The sequence below is a fragment of the Xiphophorus maculatus genome, chromosome 4 (genome assembly GCF_002775205.1).
Source record: "Xiphophorus maculatus strain JP 163 A chromosome 4, X_maculatus-5.0-male, whole genome shotgun sequence".
NCBI lineage: Eukaryota > Metazoa > Chordata > Actinopteri > Cyprinodontiformes > Poeciliidae > Xiphophorus > Xiphophorus maculatus.
Window position 1 is genome coordinate 26,606,274 of NC_036446.1, and position 15,312 is coordinate 26,621,585.

Consider the following 15,312-nt stretch of genomic DNA (forward strand, 5'->3'; position numbering starts at 1 on the left):
CAAAACACAAGTAGCTGATGTAAAAATATTCAAGGCTTTTATTTTGAAATTTTTGTTAAGCTTCATTTTAAAGGGCCAAACTAATACCATGTGTAACAGTGCTTTGGATGAAAAAGTCAAATAAAGCCAAAAAAGAGCAATTACGTCATGTAAAAATATTCAGGGCTTTTATTGTGAAATTTTCAATATGCTTAATTTTAAAGTGTAAAACTAATCCCATGTGTAACAGTTACTGAGTTAAATCAGTTATATACAGCCCAAAGCAGCAAGTAGTTGTAAAGGCCAGTTCTCAGTCCTGATCTGTTTCAACTGAGGATAGATAGAACTACAACGATGCGTATTCGTAGTCCTAACCAGCAGCCAATAGCCTCTTGAGTTCCGTTGCTATGGCAAATAATGGTCTCAGCAGGTGTGAGCTCTGAGCTGTGAGCTCTCAAACACACAAGTGTGTTTGAGCAAACACACTTTACTGAAAAAAAGCATTGGAAACAAATCCTTCTTGTTCGGGAACCGTAATACATATTCGAAAAGCGTTTTAAGCGTATGACAGTTCAATGTGTCTTCTGCGATAGTCCCGAGATTCATATCTGTACCTCACTCAGAGCATTTACAGTGATGAGAGAAAGAAATGTTGTGCCCAGATATGAACCGAGGTCGGCTGTCACTCTAATATGAGCAAAAATGAGAAACTTTGGGTCGCTTAGAGGCAAATTGTGGACAAACCATAACTGGTATCGACGAGCCGTCTTCACTTTCGAAGAGATCACAGACGTATCTACAAAATGAAATTTGAATGGCATTTCTAGGTGAATTTGTGACGACACAGCAAATCCTCAAAAATAGGGTATTTCTAGGATTTTTCCCATTGAGTTATAATGGGGTTTTTTTCGTAGTTTTTTGCGAATTATGTCGCCATGTTAATCCCGAATCCCACCAAAAGTAATAGCTGGAATGGCGTGAATTTTCTGCACGTTTTGATACCTCTTTTGTAGGTGTGCACGCAGCGGTATGAGCCGCATTAACGGTTACGGATGAAAAATAAAGAATAATAATAATAAAGAAACTTTTCTTGGGAGAATAGCAATAGGTTCCTGCCATTGCTTTGCATGGCAGGCCCCAACTAGAAAAACAAAATTTCTGAAGAAATTTAGCCGGGGCCTGCCAAGGCGCGGCCGTGGGGTTCGGGCCCGGCGTCGTCGCGCCACAAATTTGCGTCGACGCCAAAGAACGCCGCGACGTAAGCAGTGGCACGCGGAGAACCGCAAGAACGTTAAGCGAGGCGGACGTGCACCGTTCGGTACGATTTAAAATGTTGTCAAGGCTTTTATTTTGGAAGTTTTGTTAAACTTCATTTCAAAGGGCCAAACTAATCCCATGCGTAATAGTCCTTGGGTTAAAATAGTTATATAATGCTCAAAACACAAGTAGCTGATGTAAAAATATTCAAGGCTTTTATTTTGAAATTTTCAGTATGCTTCATTTCAAAGGGCCAAACTAATACCACGTGTAACAGTGCTTTGGATGAAAAAGTCAAATAAAGCCAAAAAGAGCAATTACGTCATGTAAAATTATTCAAGGCTTTTATTTTGAAATTTTCAGAATGCTTCATTTCAAAGGGCCAAACTAATACCACGTGTAACAGTGCTTTGGATGAAAAAGTCAAATAAAGCCAAAAAGAGCAATTACATGATGTAAAAATATTCAAGGCTTTTATTTTGAAATTTTCAGTATGCTTCATTTTAAAGTTCTGAACTAATACCACGTGTAAGAGTGCTTTGGATGAAAAAGTCAAATAAAGCCAAAAAGAGCAATTACGTCATGTAAAAATATTCAAGGCTTTTATTTTGAAATTTTCAGTATGCTTCATTTTAAAGTTCTGAACTAATACCACGTGTAAGAGTGGTTTGGATGAAAAAGTCAAATAAAGCCAAAAAGAGCAATTACCTGATGTAAAAATATTCAAGGCTTTTATTTTGAAATTTTCAGTATGCTTAATTTTAAAGTTCCAAAATAATCCCATGTGTAACAGTTACTGAGTTAAATCAGTTATATACAGCCCATAGCAGCAGTAGTTCTAAAGGCCAGTTCTCAGTCCTGATCTGTTTCAACTGAGGATAGATAGAACTACAGCGATGCGAATTTGTAGTCCAAATCAGCAGCCAATAGCCTCTTGAGTTCCGTTGCCATGGTAAATAATGGTCTCAGCAGGTGTGAGCTGTGAGTCATACATGCTCAAACACACAATTGTGTGTTTGAGCCAACACGGTTTACTGAAAAAAAGCATTGGAAACAAATCCTTCTTGTTCGGGAACCGTAATACATATTCGAAAAGCGTTTCGAGCGTATGAGAGGCCTATGTGTCGTCTGCGATAGTCCCGAGATTCATATCTGTACCTCACTCAGAACATTTACAGCGATGAGAGAAAGAAATGTTGTGCCCAGATCTGAAATTCTATTCAAATACATGGGAGAGAGCCTCAGACAGCCTCAGAAAATCCTGTCGCATGACTTTGCTCTGAAGCACCGTGACAGAAAACCGTACGGTCTAGATAAATTTCGAAAACATTTTACCGGAGCAGACAGGCGTATCAATGTCAGGACCGATTTTGATACTAATCGTGCGATATTTGTGGGCGTGATGGCGATTTCAAAAATGATTTGGGCTGAAAAAGTTGTCTTCATCTCTCACTCTAAGCAGCCAGAGACGCACTCTAACTTTAGGAAAAATGAGAAACTTTGGGTCGCTTAGAGGCAAATTGTGGACAAACCGTAACTGGTATCGACGAGCCGTCTTCACTTTTGAAGAGATCACAGACGTATCTACAAAATGAAATTTGAATGGCATTTCTAGGTGAATTTGTGACGACACAGCAAATCCTCAAAAATAGGGTATTTCTAGGATTTTTCCCATTGAGTTATAATGGGGTTTTTTTCGTAGTTTTTTGCGAATTATGTCGCCACGTTAAGGCCAAATCCCACCAGAAGTAATAGCTGGAATGGCGTGAATTTTCTGCAGGTTTTGATACCTCATTTGTAGGTGTGCACCAAGCGGTATGAGCCGCATTAACGGTTACGGAAGAAAAATAAAGAAGAACTAGAAAAACAAAATTTCTGAAGAAATTTAGCCGGGGCCTGCCAAGGCGCGCCCGTCGGGCTTGGGCCCGGCGTCGTCACGCCACAAATCGGCGTCGACGCTAAAGAACGCCGCAACGTAATCAGTGGCACGCGGAGAACCGCAAGAACGTTAAGCGAGGCGGACGTGCACCATTCAGTACGATTTAAAATGTTGTCAAGGCTTTTATTTTGGAAGTTTTGTTAAACTTCATTTCAAAGGGCCAAACTAATCCCATGCGTAATAGTCCTTGGGTTAAAATAGTTATATAATGCTGAAAACACAAGTAGCTGATGTAAAAATATTCAAGGCTTTTATTTTGAAATTTTCAGTATGCTCCATTTTAAAGTTCCGAACTAATCCCATGTGTAACAGTGCTTTGCATGAAAAAGTCATATACGGCCAAAAAAAGCAATTACGTCATGTAAAATCTTCAAGGCTTTTATTTTGAAATTTTCAGTATGCTTAATTTTAAAGTTCCAAACTAATCCCATGTGTAACAGTGCTTTGGATGAAAAAGTCACATAAAGCCACAAACAGCAATTACGTCATGTAAAAATATTCAAGGCTTTTATTTTAAAATTTTCAGTATGCTTCATTTCAAAGGGCCAAACTAATCCCATGTGTAACAGTGCTTTGGATGAAAAAGTCAAATAAAGCCAAAAAGAGCAATTACATGATGTAAAAATATTCAAGGCTTTTATTTTGAAATTTTCAGTATGTTTCATTTTAAAGTTCCGAACTAATCCCATGTGTAACAGTGCTTTGGATGAAAAAGTCATACAAAGCCAAAAACAGCAATTACATGATGTAAAAATATTCAAGGCTTTTATTTTGAAATTATTATTATGCTCCATTTTAAAGTTCCAAACTAATACCATGTGTAACAGTGCTTTGGATGAAAAAGTCAAATAAAGCCAAAAAGAGCAATTACATGATGTAAAAATATTCAAGGCTTTTATTTTGAAATTTTCAGTATGCTTCATTTTAAAGTTCTGAACTAATACCATGTGTAACAGTGCTTTGGATGAAAAAGTCAAATAAAGCCAAAAAGAGCAATTATGTCATGTAAAAATATTCAAGGCTTTTATTTTGAAATTTTTGTTAAGCTTCATTTTAAAGGGCCAAACTAATACCATGTGTAACAGTGCTTTGGATGAAAAAGTCAAATGAAGCCAAAAAAGAGCAATTACGTCATGTAAAAATATTCAGGGCTTTTATTGTGAAATTTTCAATATGCTTAATTTTAAAGTGTAAAACTAATCCCATGTGTAACAGTTACTGAGTTAAATCAGTTATATACAGCCCAAAGCAGCAATTAGTTGTAAAGGCCAGTTCAGTCCTGATCTGTTTCAACTGAGTATTCCACTATAGATAGAACTACAGCGATGCGTATTCGTAGTCCAAATCAGCAGCCAATAGCCTCTTGAGTTCCGTTGCTATGGCAAATAATGGTCTCAGCAGGTGTGAGCTGTGAGCTCTGAGCTCTCAAACACACAAGTGTGTTTGAGCAAACACACTTTACTGAAAAAAAGCATTGGAAACAAATCCTTCTTGTTCGGGAACCGTAATACATATTCGAAAAGCGTTTCGAGCGTATGACAGTTCAATGTGTCTTCTGCGATAGTCCCGAGATTCATATCTGTACCTCACTCAGAGCATTTACAGTGATGAGAGAAAGAAATGTTGTGCCCATATCTGATCCGAGGTCTGCTGTCACTCTAATTTGAGCAAAAATGAGAAACTTTGGGTCGCTTAGAGGCAAATTGTGGACAAACCGTAACTGGTATCGACGAGCCGTCTTCACTTTCGAAGAGATCACAGACGTATCTACCAAATGAAATTTGAATGGCATTTCTAGGTGAATTTGTGACGACACAGCAAATCCTCAAAAATAGGGTATTTCTAGGATTTTTCCCATTGACTTATAATGGGGTTTTTTTCGTAGTTTTTTGCGAATTATGTCGCCACGTTAAGCCCAAATCCCACCAGAAGTAATAGCTGGAATGGCGTGAATTTTCTGCAGGTTTTGATACCTCATTTGTAGGTGTGCACCAAGCGGTATGAGCCGCATTAACGGTTACGGAAGAAAAATAAAGAAGAATAAAGAAACACTTTCTCCGACAATAGCAATAGGTTCCTGCCATTGCTTTGCATGGCAGGCCCCAACTAGAAAATTTCGGAAGAAATTTAGCCGGGGCCTGCCAAGGCGCGGCCGTGGGGTTCGGGCCCGGCGTCGTCGCGCCACAAATCGGCGTCGACGCCAAAGGACGCCGCGACGTGATCAGTGGCACGCGGAGAACCGCAAGAACGTTAAGCGAGGCGGACGTTCACCATTCAGTATTATAAAGTAAGTATATCAGCTAAAATGAGCAGAAACGCTAATGTTAGCGTCATTGCTTTCATCAGTATGTGGGAAATCACTAGGATATTTTCTATAATTGATTTACTCCATTCAGTATACTAAACATTGCTAAAAAGTAAAATAAATAGCTAATAGCTTATTGAAGCTAAAATGCTAACGCTAATGAACCTTGCATTGAACTGTTTAGTAACAGTTCAATTCTCATAAACTGCAGGAAGGCAGTTCATTAGCATTTACCTAATGATTGTGACAAATATAAATTTTCAATAACGCACACACACAACATATTACAGTTTAAAAATATATATTGACCTTATGTTAAAGATTTCTACAAACTTTTTACAGGTAAAGTTTACAATGAACCAAAATTACAACATTTAAAGAATACCATAAATTTAAGAATCTAATGTCTCTGCAATAAAAAAATTTGCTATCTTTTTTATTTTACATGTGTCCTGTCCGGCCGTGTGGCACTCAGGGTTGTTGCCTGAGTGTCAAGGTGAGGCCCGACAGATTTACTGTCACAAGTGAAATATTATGGCTTTGCCATGATGATCCACTTGTTATAAATGTGAAACCTTTATAACTATATACATACATGAAAACATATTTGAAATTAATCTAATCTAACATATTGCAGTCTCTATACAATAAATGAAACCATCTTAAATATATACATACATCAAAAACTATTTACAACTATAAAGAACAACAACAACAAAAAAGAATTGCTTCTCCAAAGCTTTTTGATTTTTCCCAACTTCTTCTTAGGCATCCAATCTGGTGTGACACATCACAGACTGTATTAAAAAAACAAAAAACAGACAAAAACCAAATTAATATATATGACATTTTTAAACATTTATGTGATTTATGAATGAATAAAGTAAAAATTAAACTTTGTTTAAAGTAAGGTTTAAGAATGATTAAGATAGATATAAGCACCAATGTAACCTAAGAAAAAAGGGCATATATCAACTGGATTCCTCCTATCAAACTTGCATATACAACATCATCAATTTCAAATTAAAATAAACAAAATTAGCTTTAATTTGTTATGTACCTATCCAAAGAAACAGGAACTCCATCTTCTCCTCAGATTGGGTGTGGGACCAAGTCCATGAGGTAGGCAAGGGTGTCCTGGACTAAAAATACACAAGTCATTCCATCAATAGACATTTATTATTAACAACAACAAAAAAGTAACTACTTTTAAGGTTGCTACAATTTAGATACATTTGCTACATCTCATGGGCCAAACCTCCAGTTCTCGTTTCCTCTCTCTCTTCTTGGCAGCCTCCAAGGATTGTTTGTGTGGAACAACGTGCAAAAACAACCTGGAAAAACAGACTAAAACTGGGAGAAAACAGGTTAATTCCACCAAAACAACACAAATTCTCACTATGTGGAGGGAGTCCAACAGGACAAAAGTGAGTTGAACTTTTGTCCTTCTAGTGAAGTAACCACTAGGGGGCTGCAGCAGTAAAAAGTGCAGTATGATTGGGGAGAGATGAAACAAGGAGAGCTTTAATTGAATGACGCAAATTGTGAAGAATAAAAAAAAGAGTTTTGCAAAAAATTAACTTATTCGAAGGGTAACAGTTACTCTAACTGCATTAGAAAAATAAGGAAAATGCTCAGGGCCAGATTGAAGATCAATTTGAAATAATTTTGATTTCAAAATAGAACAGAATATACGTGTAGTAACTGATTGTTTTATCTACTGCTTCCTGGTCCAATATTTCCAGCAACTACTCTGACAGAGAAGCGATAAGTGTTTCAAGATCAGCCACTTTCGTATTCCCAAACCTCAAACAAACTTTCATGGGCACATACAAACCCTGGTTATGAAGCCTCCTTTCTACGGAACTAAATAAGTATTGAAAAGATTTGCAAACTGTACAAGAATATTTTTATTCCTACAACAAAATCCACAAGCTACACCATAATTCACAAATCTTTACAATGGGTAAATATACACTGCTCAAAAAAATAAAGGGAACACTTTAAGTGTTAAACACCTGTTTAAGTGTTCCCTTTATTTTTTTGAGCAGTGTATATCAAACCCTCTGCAACAATGATAGAGAAAAACAACCCACACTGCTTTCTGATTGCTGCATGTACAAAAGAAACCACAGTCAGATAAAATGATGCAAGATCTTTACATTTTCTCCAAAAAGAATCTCCTTTCATGAAATCAGGATTAAGATGTACAGTGCTTACAAAGTAATCATACCCCTTGAACTGTTCCATATTGTTACATTACAACCACAAATATATTTCATTGGAATTTAATAGAAAAGATCAAGAAAAATACCCCTTATGATGAGGAACATTTCAAGGAACATAACTATTTTTGAAAGTCACTATAGATGCAGCTTATACTGAAGCTAACACACAGTATATAGGATTGTGGTAGCTGTAGTAAGCCTGCAAGACACCTGACTGGACACAGTATTCTGGATTGGAGATGTAAATGTGATCAAGGAGAGTACGTTTTTCTGTGGTTGGATCAGAGATGAGTTGCATAAAGCCTTTCGCTCTAAACAACTCATTAATGGCTTTTTTCCCAGGAGGAATAAGGTCCTCATTGAAGTCTCCCAATATGACAACGGGCCGAATATCCATTGAATTCAGGCCATCCAAGAGGTTCTGCAGATTTCTTAAAAATGTTCCAAGATCATAACTTGGTGGCCTGTAAACTGTCGCAATGAGGGCTCTGATTGGGGTGTCCACTTTGACAACGTTGAATTCAAGATCTGTAACCTGGTTAAAGAATCTACGTTCCTGCGGTTGGAGAAGACTCCGGCAGTAAGTCGCTACTCCCCCACCCTCTTTGGTAGCAATGTCGACTCTATTTGAGTAGGAAACATGTCTGTTCCGTGAAAAGAAAGAATAGCCCTCCATTTGGCAAGAAGCTGGAACAGAAGATCCAAATAAATGAGTCTCTGTTAGGCATAAGACATCTGCCAGCATAAGTTCATGATGTTGTTTCATGTCCTCAGAGTGACAGACAAGACCTTCGACATTGTGGTGGACAATTGTTAATGTTTCACCTTGATGACCAGACTGAAAATGCAAGAGTGGTCTGTTGTGCAAAAACGATGCTGGTCTCATTGATTCCATAGCTGCTCTGATATTTTCGTCAGCGTAGATTTTACTTTCATCGAAATCAATGATTTTAAGTCCTTCCAGGGAAGTTGTGCGACTGAGGGCCACATATGCCATTCCAGGTTCAAAAATACGCTTCAAAGAAATGACCGCAGACTTCATGGTCATCCCTTGGACCTTGTGTGCCGTACACCCAAAAGCTAACCTAATTGGAAATTGCCGTCGTACCACTCCCTTTACGCTACTCTGTTCCTCAAATCTCTCAATGTAAACAAAGCCATCTGGTTTACCCTGAATCTTTTTTGTGTGGCCAGCGAGGGCATTGTCCAGCTTGAGTCCAATTAACTTTACACTACTCTTTCCATCTTTCGTACTGGTGACAATATCTGCAATGGTGCCAAATGTTCCATTAACGAGACCATCCTCTACATCCAAGTTTCTTATAATCATTACCCTAAAACCCAAACCAACCTGTATGTTGTTAGACAAGTCTCGTTTGTTGCCCGCTATGCAACAGCCCAGATTAATCATGTTTCCTGTCTTTGTAATCCTTTTGTAGTCCTCTGCCTCGATATCAACTGTTACTACACCTAAAGAGGCCACAACTGTTGCATTATGGGTGTCCACCTGTTTGTTTGTTGCAAAAATGTGCAGAACATCCATTGGACACTCTTTGGGGTCAGTAACAGCTTGGATCAAAAGAGCCTTGTCATCCTCACTAAGCGAATCGGCTTTACCTTTAACTCGAATCCGGTTCAGGAGCTCTGCAAACGCTCGGTCATCTTTCTGCCGCATGATTTCTGTCAGGCTGATCATCTGGAAATTCTCATTCCAGATATCAAGCACGCCATCCTCGGCGACACAAAGCGGTTTTGATCGTCCAACAGGAGGAAGTTGGAAGAAGTCCCCCACAGCCAAAACAGAGACCCCACCCATGAATCTGTTGTTCCCCTTGATTTGTTGAAATCTCCAGTCAACATATGCAAGTAGGTCTTTGGAGACCATGGAGATTTCATCGATGATTAAGATTTCTACATTAGAAAGAACTACCCTCACTTCATCCAATGAATTTCCAAGTCCCTTGTATGGTGGTTTTAAACTTTTGGGTAGTTTCAAGATGGAATGTAAAGTCTTCCCTGATATGTTGTACGCTGCAGTACCAGTAAAAGCTGTGAGGAGCACAGTGGGCTTGGACATGTCACCAATATCAAGAAGTCTCGGAAGCTGGCGCAAGAGCTTGGTTGCCTCCTGGTAAACACATTTGATGACATGAGATTTACCACAGCCGGCTCCTCCCGTCAAGAAATAAAAGAACGGTTCTGGGTTGTCACCCCAGACGCGGTTCAGACACCAATCGCGAATGGCGTAAAACACGGACGCTTGACTCTCATTTAAACTCCTGTACATTTTTCTGATGAAATCAGAGCTCAATTTAGGAGCTTCAATTTTTGGCATGTCTACAGTGTTGACATCAATTTCATAATCTGGAATAGGGTCTTGCTCTTCATCTTCTTGCAATGGTGGTCGCTCAACAGCGCATTCTAAACGGTCTACCTCAACCTCGGGTGCAAAAGTGTTCCACGCATTATGAACTGGTCCTTGCTTTTTCAGATTTTCCATAATCTTATCAATTTTCTTACCTTGCCCTTCATACCTTTTGCAATTGAAATCCACATACTGTTTAACCTGATATCTACCACGAAAACCGTTGTTGTAAAAGGCTTCGTAGGTTGTGTGTTCCTCATTTTTAAGGTCCTCATCTCTTCTGTGAGGAAAATACAACTTCAGAAGCCGTCTGTAAAACTTTTCGGGGGTTTTTTTCTCTGAAAAACGAGTAAATCTAATAACTGCAGGTTTGCCCATAGTTCTTTTCTGGATGTATCCTGCATCATTAAGGAGGGGAATTGCATTTGACCCTTTAATTTGCCTACCATATAGAATCCGGTATTCTGACGCAAATTCTGCAAGGCACATGTGTTCGAATTCTAATGTTACTGGCCTGTTGAGATATTTTTCCGGCAATCCTGTCATCCACACATTCTCTTCATCTGGGGACATGTTTACGAGTTGACTCATCGGAAGGCTCATTTTTACACCCTCTTCATCTGTTTGAAGAAAAAGTACACTACGAGAGGACTTTTTGAGAGGTAGGCTACAAGTGCGCGCAACGGATTCTTGAGCACTAACCTCTCTCTGTTTTGAATAAGCCTGTATGATCTTTTTCATCTCATCGCGTTCGCTAACATTCGCTCTCTTTAAATCATCTACAACAGACTTGAGGTACTGCGCCATTTCATGCTCTGGCTTGGCTATGTAGGACATCATGTACTCAATGCAGCTGTACTCATCAAGCACATACTGAATGTCCATGTTAGCATTCCATGCACGAAGGAGATCGGGGTTATACCCATTTACCCAGCTATCTTTAGGATCCCGTTTCATCATTACCACCATTCCAGAAGTGAGAGCATCAACATGGCCATTGTACTCTACTTTTGTCATATTACAAGCCTGGAGTAACTCTGCCAAATCCCTGAACGATGATTTTTCATCCTTCAGTAAATCCCTAATTGGTTTCAGTGTCTTCTTAGCCTCTCTTTGTAGGTTTGAGACAAATGGTGATCTCGATTTTTTGGACTTTCTCCTACCTTTTTGCTTAACTTGCATTGTTTTTTCGTCGTCATTTTCGTGATCAAAGTCAATTACAGGGACGGTTATTCTGGTGTGCTCCATTGGTAGTTTGGGGAATCCAAATCTGCATTCAACATTACCTTTTTTGCATGATTTTGAGTGCATTTTGCTGTGCATTTGAACCTCTGTAACTATTTTGTGAAGCTCTGGATCTCTGGTTTCATCAGGCAACTGACAGGATATGTAACGATCGATGAACTTTATGACTTCACCGCAACATGAGGGGTCTTCCATTTCAGGTTCATCCTTAATCCATATCACAGCATGTATGTGTGGTGAACCCCTTGCCTGAAATTCCACACGATAAAAGTAATCCTCAACTGGTCCAATGGGCTGTGCAGGGGAAAGAATCAGGTCTCTAAACAGTGCATCCACTCTCTTTTCAAACATGCGCATGACGGTGACAGGGTTGCTTCTAAGAATGTCACATTTTGCATTCCAGTCAAGGTCAGAAAAATGTACCTGCTCGCCATGTTGACTTTTGATGGCCTCAATGACTTCTGGCCATCTCATTTCAGCAGCAGAGAATGTGCAAAAGAAAGTGGGCTTTCCAAGTTGCCTCACCATGGCGTGCAAATCACGTAATCCTTTCTCCCAATAAGCTGGAGTTCCTCTTAAGGGTTGCATGAAACGGGTAGCCTCTTTATTCTGGATCAGTTTTTCCAACTCCTCTTTATCCTGCAGCATTTTGCTGGAAATATTTTTCCCATCTTTGGTGCTTGGTTTCCCTTTTCTTCTCTGAATGGACATACTATTATTGGCAATATGAGTTTCCGTAACAAACTGAGCAAAGAAAAGGTAACTGTGGTCTTTGGCAAACCGAGTATCTATTGAGAAAAGCCGTACATTGAAATACATACTCGGTGAAAGTGCAACACGGCGGGCTTCATCTAATGTGTTTATTCCAGTTGGGAAATGTACGGGATAAGCATTTGCTTCAAGTCTTGGAACACTGAAGAAGGAGATGGGTTTATTTCCCTGAGCCGGCGCAATGCTGAAAATCCCTTCTCCATATGACAATACTTCCTGTGCTATGTCAGGAGGCTGCATACAGGTGTCCAAGATCAGACCAGGTCGAAGTGCCTGATGCTCAGCCCCTATGTGGTCAGGTTGCTGGTCTGCGGCTGCATCCATTGCAGCCTCCTCTGCTTCTGAGTCCTCAACTGGCTGATCCTCTTGAAAACCCTCAAATGTTGCACTTTCATTTATATTTACATCAGTGTAATCTGGATGACTCTCTTTAAGCTTTCTCAGTGCAGCTAAGACATTTTTCATGTTTACTGTGTAAAAGTATTGGTACCCTTTGTACTTGGTTTTTCTCTTTAGCTTCACCTGTAAAAGCTGGGCTTCCTCACGGGGCCTCGGAAGACTGTTTACGACTGTTTCCATGTCAGAAGGAACACAGACAACTGCTCCATGTATTGCCCTTTGCTGTCCCTTGGGCAAGGAAACAATTTTTGCAAAAGGTAGAATTTTTGCAATTAATTGCCGTTCAATTACATTCAATTCCGAAAGCTCTTGTGGAACAGAAGCTAGGTGAAGGTTATTGACAGCAGCAATCGATGGCATCTTTCCTCTGGTTAGATGGCTGTCACACGTGTAGCAGATCCACTCCCCCATCCTCTCTTGAGGTACAGAACATGGGGTTGAGCATGCAGATCCACACACATGAACATATGTACCTGTTAGACAATCAGCTACTACACGCATATTCTTGTTATACTTATCTCGTTTACACTGTTTTACTTGACTGGGGAAAAGAGCTCTGTGACACACGGTGCAAACATATGTGGGTCCGTTTTGAATGTTCTTATAAAAGTTTTGTATTGCAGCTTTCATTTCGTCAGTCATCAGAGGGTGTGGAGTTTGAAGGTGGAAGCCTACATTTCTTTTGTATTTCCTTCTGATTCGCGAAGCATGCTGCAGTGTTAAATTTTTGGAAAGTGCTTGTCTAGATAGTCTGCCTCTTCTGTTGGCAACACATTTTTCATTATGTTTTACTCGATAACCAGGCTCACTATGATACTTCTCCTTCATAGATTCACGCATTGTTTTTTTCTGTTTGCTTCTGAAAACTGGATCGTTTCTGAATCGATTCCTGTTGTATGATTTTTGTCTGCTTCTAAAGATCGGATCGTTTCTGAATTGATTCCTCATGTATGATTTTTGTTTGCTTCTAAAGACCGGATCGTCTCTGTATCGATTCCTGATGTATGATTTTTGTCTGCTTCTAAAGAGCGGATCGTCTCTGAATCGATTCCTGATGTATGATTTTTGTTTGCTTCTAAAGAGCGGATCGTCTCTGAATCGATTCCTGATGTATGATTTTTTTCTGCTTCTAAAGAGCGGATCATCTGTGAATCGTTTCCTCATATACTCGGCCATCTGCGCTTTATGACTGTCTCTGAAGCTACGTACAAAATTGAATCTGTCCTTAATGTAATTTATTCGTCTCTTCCGGAAAGATGCATCTGTCCTATATCTATTATTTAACTGATCCTTCCTCTGTACTTGATGAAGAATATATTGTTCTTTTAAGGCCTGCAGCTTTTTGGTCCTAAATGTTGGAGATGTCAGATATCTTTGTTTTTCAGATGAACTTTGTTTCATTTTACTTCCTACATTCTGTCTCTGTTGTGTTTTGATCCTGTTTTTAATTTTTCTTCTATTAGCTTTTGGCACTTTTGACAAATTTGTAACAGTTGGAGGTCTCTCCTCTAATACGTTTGCAACTTCCCTAAGCCAAGGAGGCATTTCGTCATCAGACGGACTCTCTGATTTCAAAGCAGTTGGACTTACCTGTGTGGCTACAGGTGAAATGTTCTGAAAAGTCGACTTCTGAGGATGATCTTCATTTTCCCTTTCAAAACCTACTGGCACAAACTCATAGGTGGCATTGGGGCCGCGATTTCGAAAGAGCTTCAGTAGATGGCTGACCATGTCAGACAGGTTGCAGAAAGTCATCATTACTGCAGTTCCACTGGGGTGGGGCATGCCTGCTGAATTTCTTGAGTGGGAATCAAAAACTCCAAACCGACCGCTTCTGTCCCTGAAAACTGCGATGCACTCTGGAGTCACCAAAAGGAAAGCATGGGTGACATTTTCCGACAGACATTCCAGTTGCAGGGCAAGATGCAAACCCAATCGTCTAGATCCTTCAGTGCTCCTGCTACGAGCAAAAACATGACCTACCTGTAAACCAGTTGTGTGTACTGCATAGATGTTCCTATCTGTCAGTACATGGTCAGGCATCTGTTCAAACGTCAAGTGATTGTCACGAAATGTTCCATCACTGATCAGTTGCTGTTTAACGCCGGAATAAAGTTGGTCTCCTTTTTCAATCACTCTATCAAGCATCACAGCATCAAACTGCAACCCCTCATTGTGGTAAGCTAAAAATGTGAGTGCCATGCATGTGCACTGGTGATTACGGGAAAATGCAGCATACCTCTTGTCGGCCTGGGAATGTGTAGCACTTACCAACAGGACAGGTGGACCGCTGATCCCGGGTTCCAGCGCAGAAGCCTGTAACATAAAAAAATATTTAAAAGTCAGTATTTATACAAATATTCACCTGATAACTATCTACCAGCAATTAGGCCTGTTGTAAACACATATTTTGTAATTGAGTAATCAATTATTCTGTTGTTAAATAGATTAATTGAAATAAAATGTTGATAAAGTAACTTCATGGTAAATAATATTATTACACTAGTATTGGGTGGGATTTCAATATAAATCCATATGTTCATATTTGTGCATCTCAAATTTACTTGTCTGTACTTCAGAAATTAAGCTGTAACAATATTAGCTCACTTTTTTAGCCAACCTGGAAAACCAAAAAAGTTTGATATTATAGTCAATTTAATAAAAATAAAAAATGCACAAATTATAAAGCAGCACGTCTACAAAGTCAAAAGCTGTAAAATACAAATTTTCTAAATATCTAAACTCACTTTGCACAGCCATTTGTGCTCATGTGAGTCACATAATCTTTGGCACCCTCGTCATATACAGAACCAAGTACGCGAAC

At 39.3% G+C, this 15,312-nt stretch overlaps 1 protein-coding gene across 3 annotated transcripts in view; it reads right to left on the minus strand.

Moving 5' to 3' along the window:
* Window positions 1–5,888: 5,888 nt before the first annotated feature.
* Window positions 5,889–15,312, minus strand: part of LOC106700378 — a 30,268-nt gene continuing 20,844 nt past the window's right edge. For all 3 annotated transcript variants that reach the window (XM_023331838.1, XM_023331837.1, XM_023331835.1), the window contains one exon: window positions 5,889–6,277. The gene's annotated coding sequence lies outside the window, so the exon portion shown is untranslated. The remainder of the gene's footprint in view (window positions 6,278–15,312) is intronic.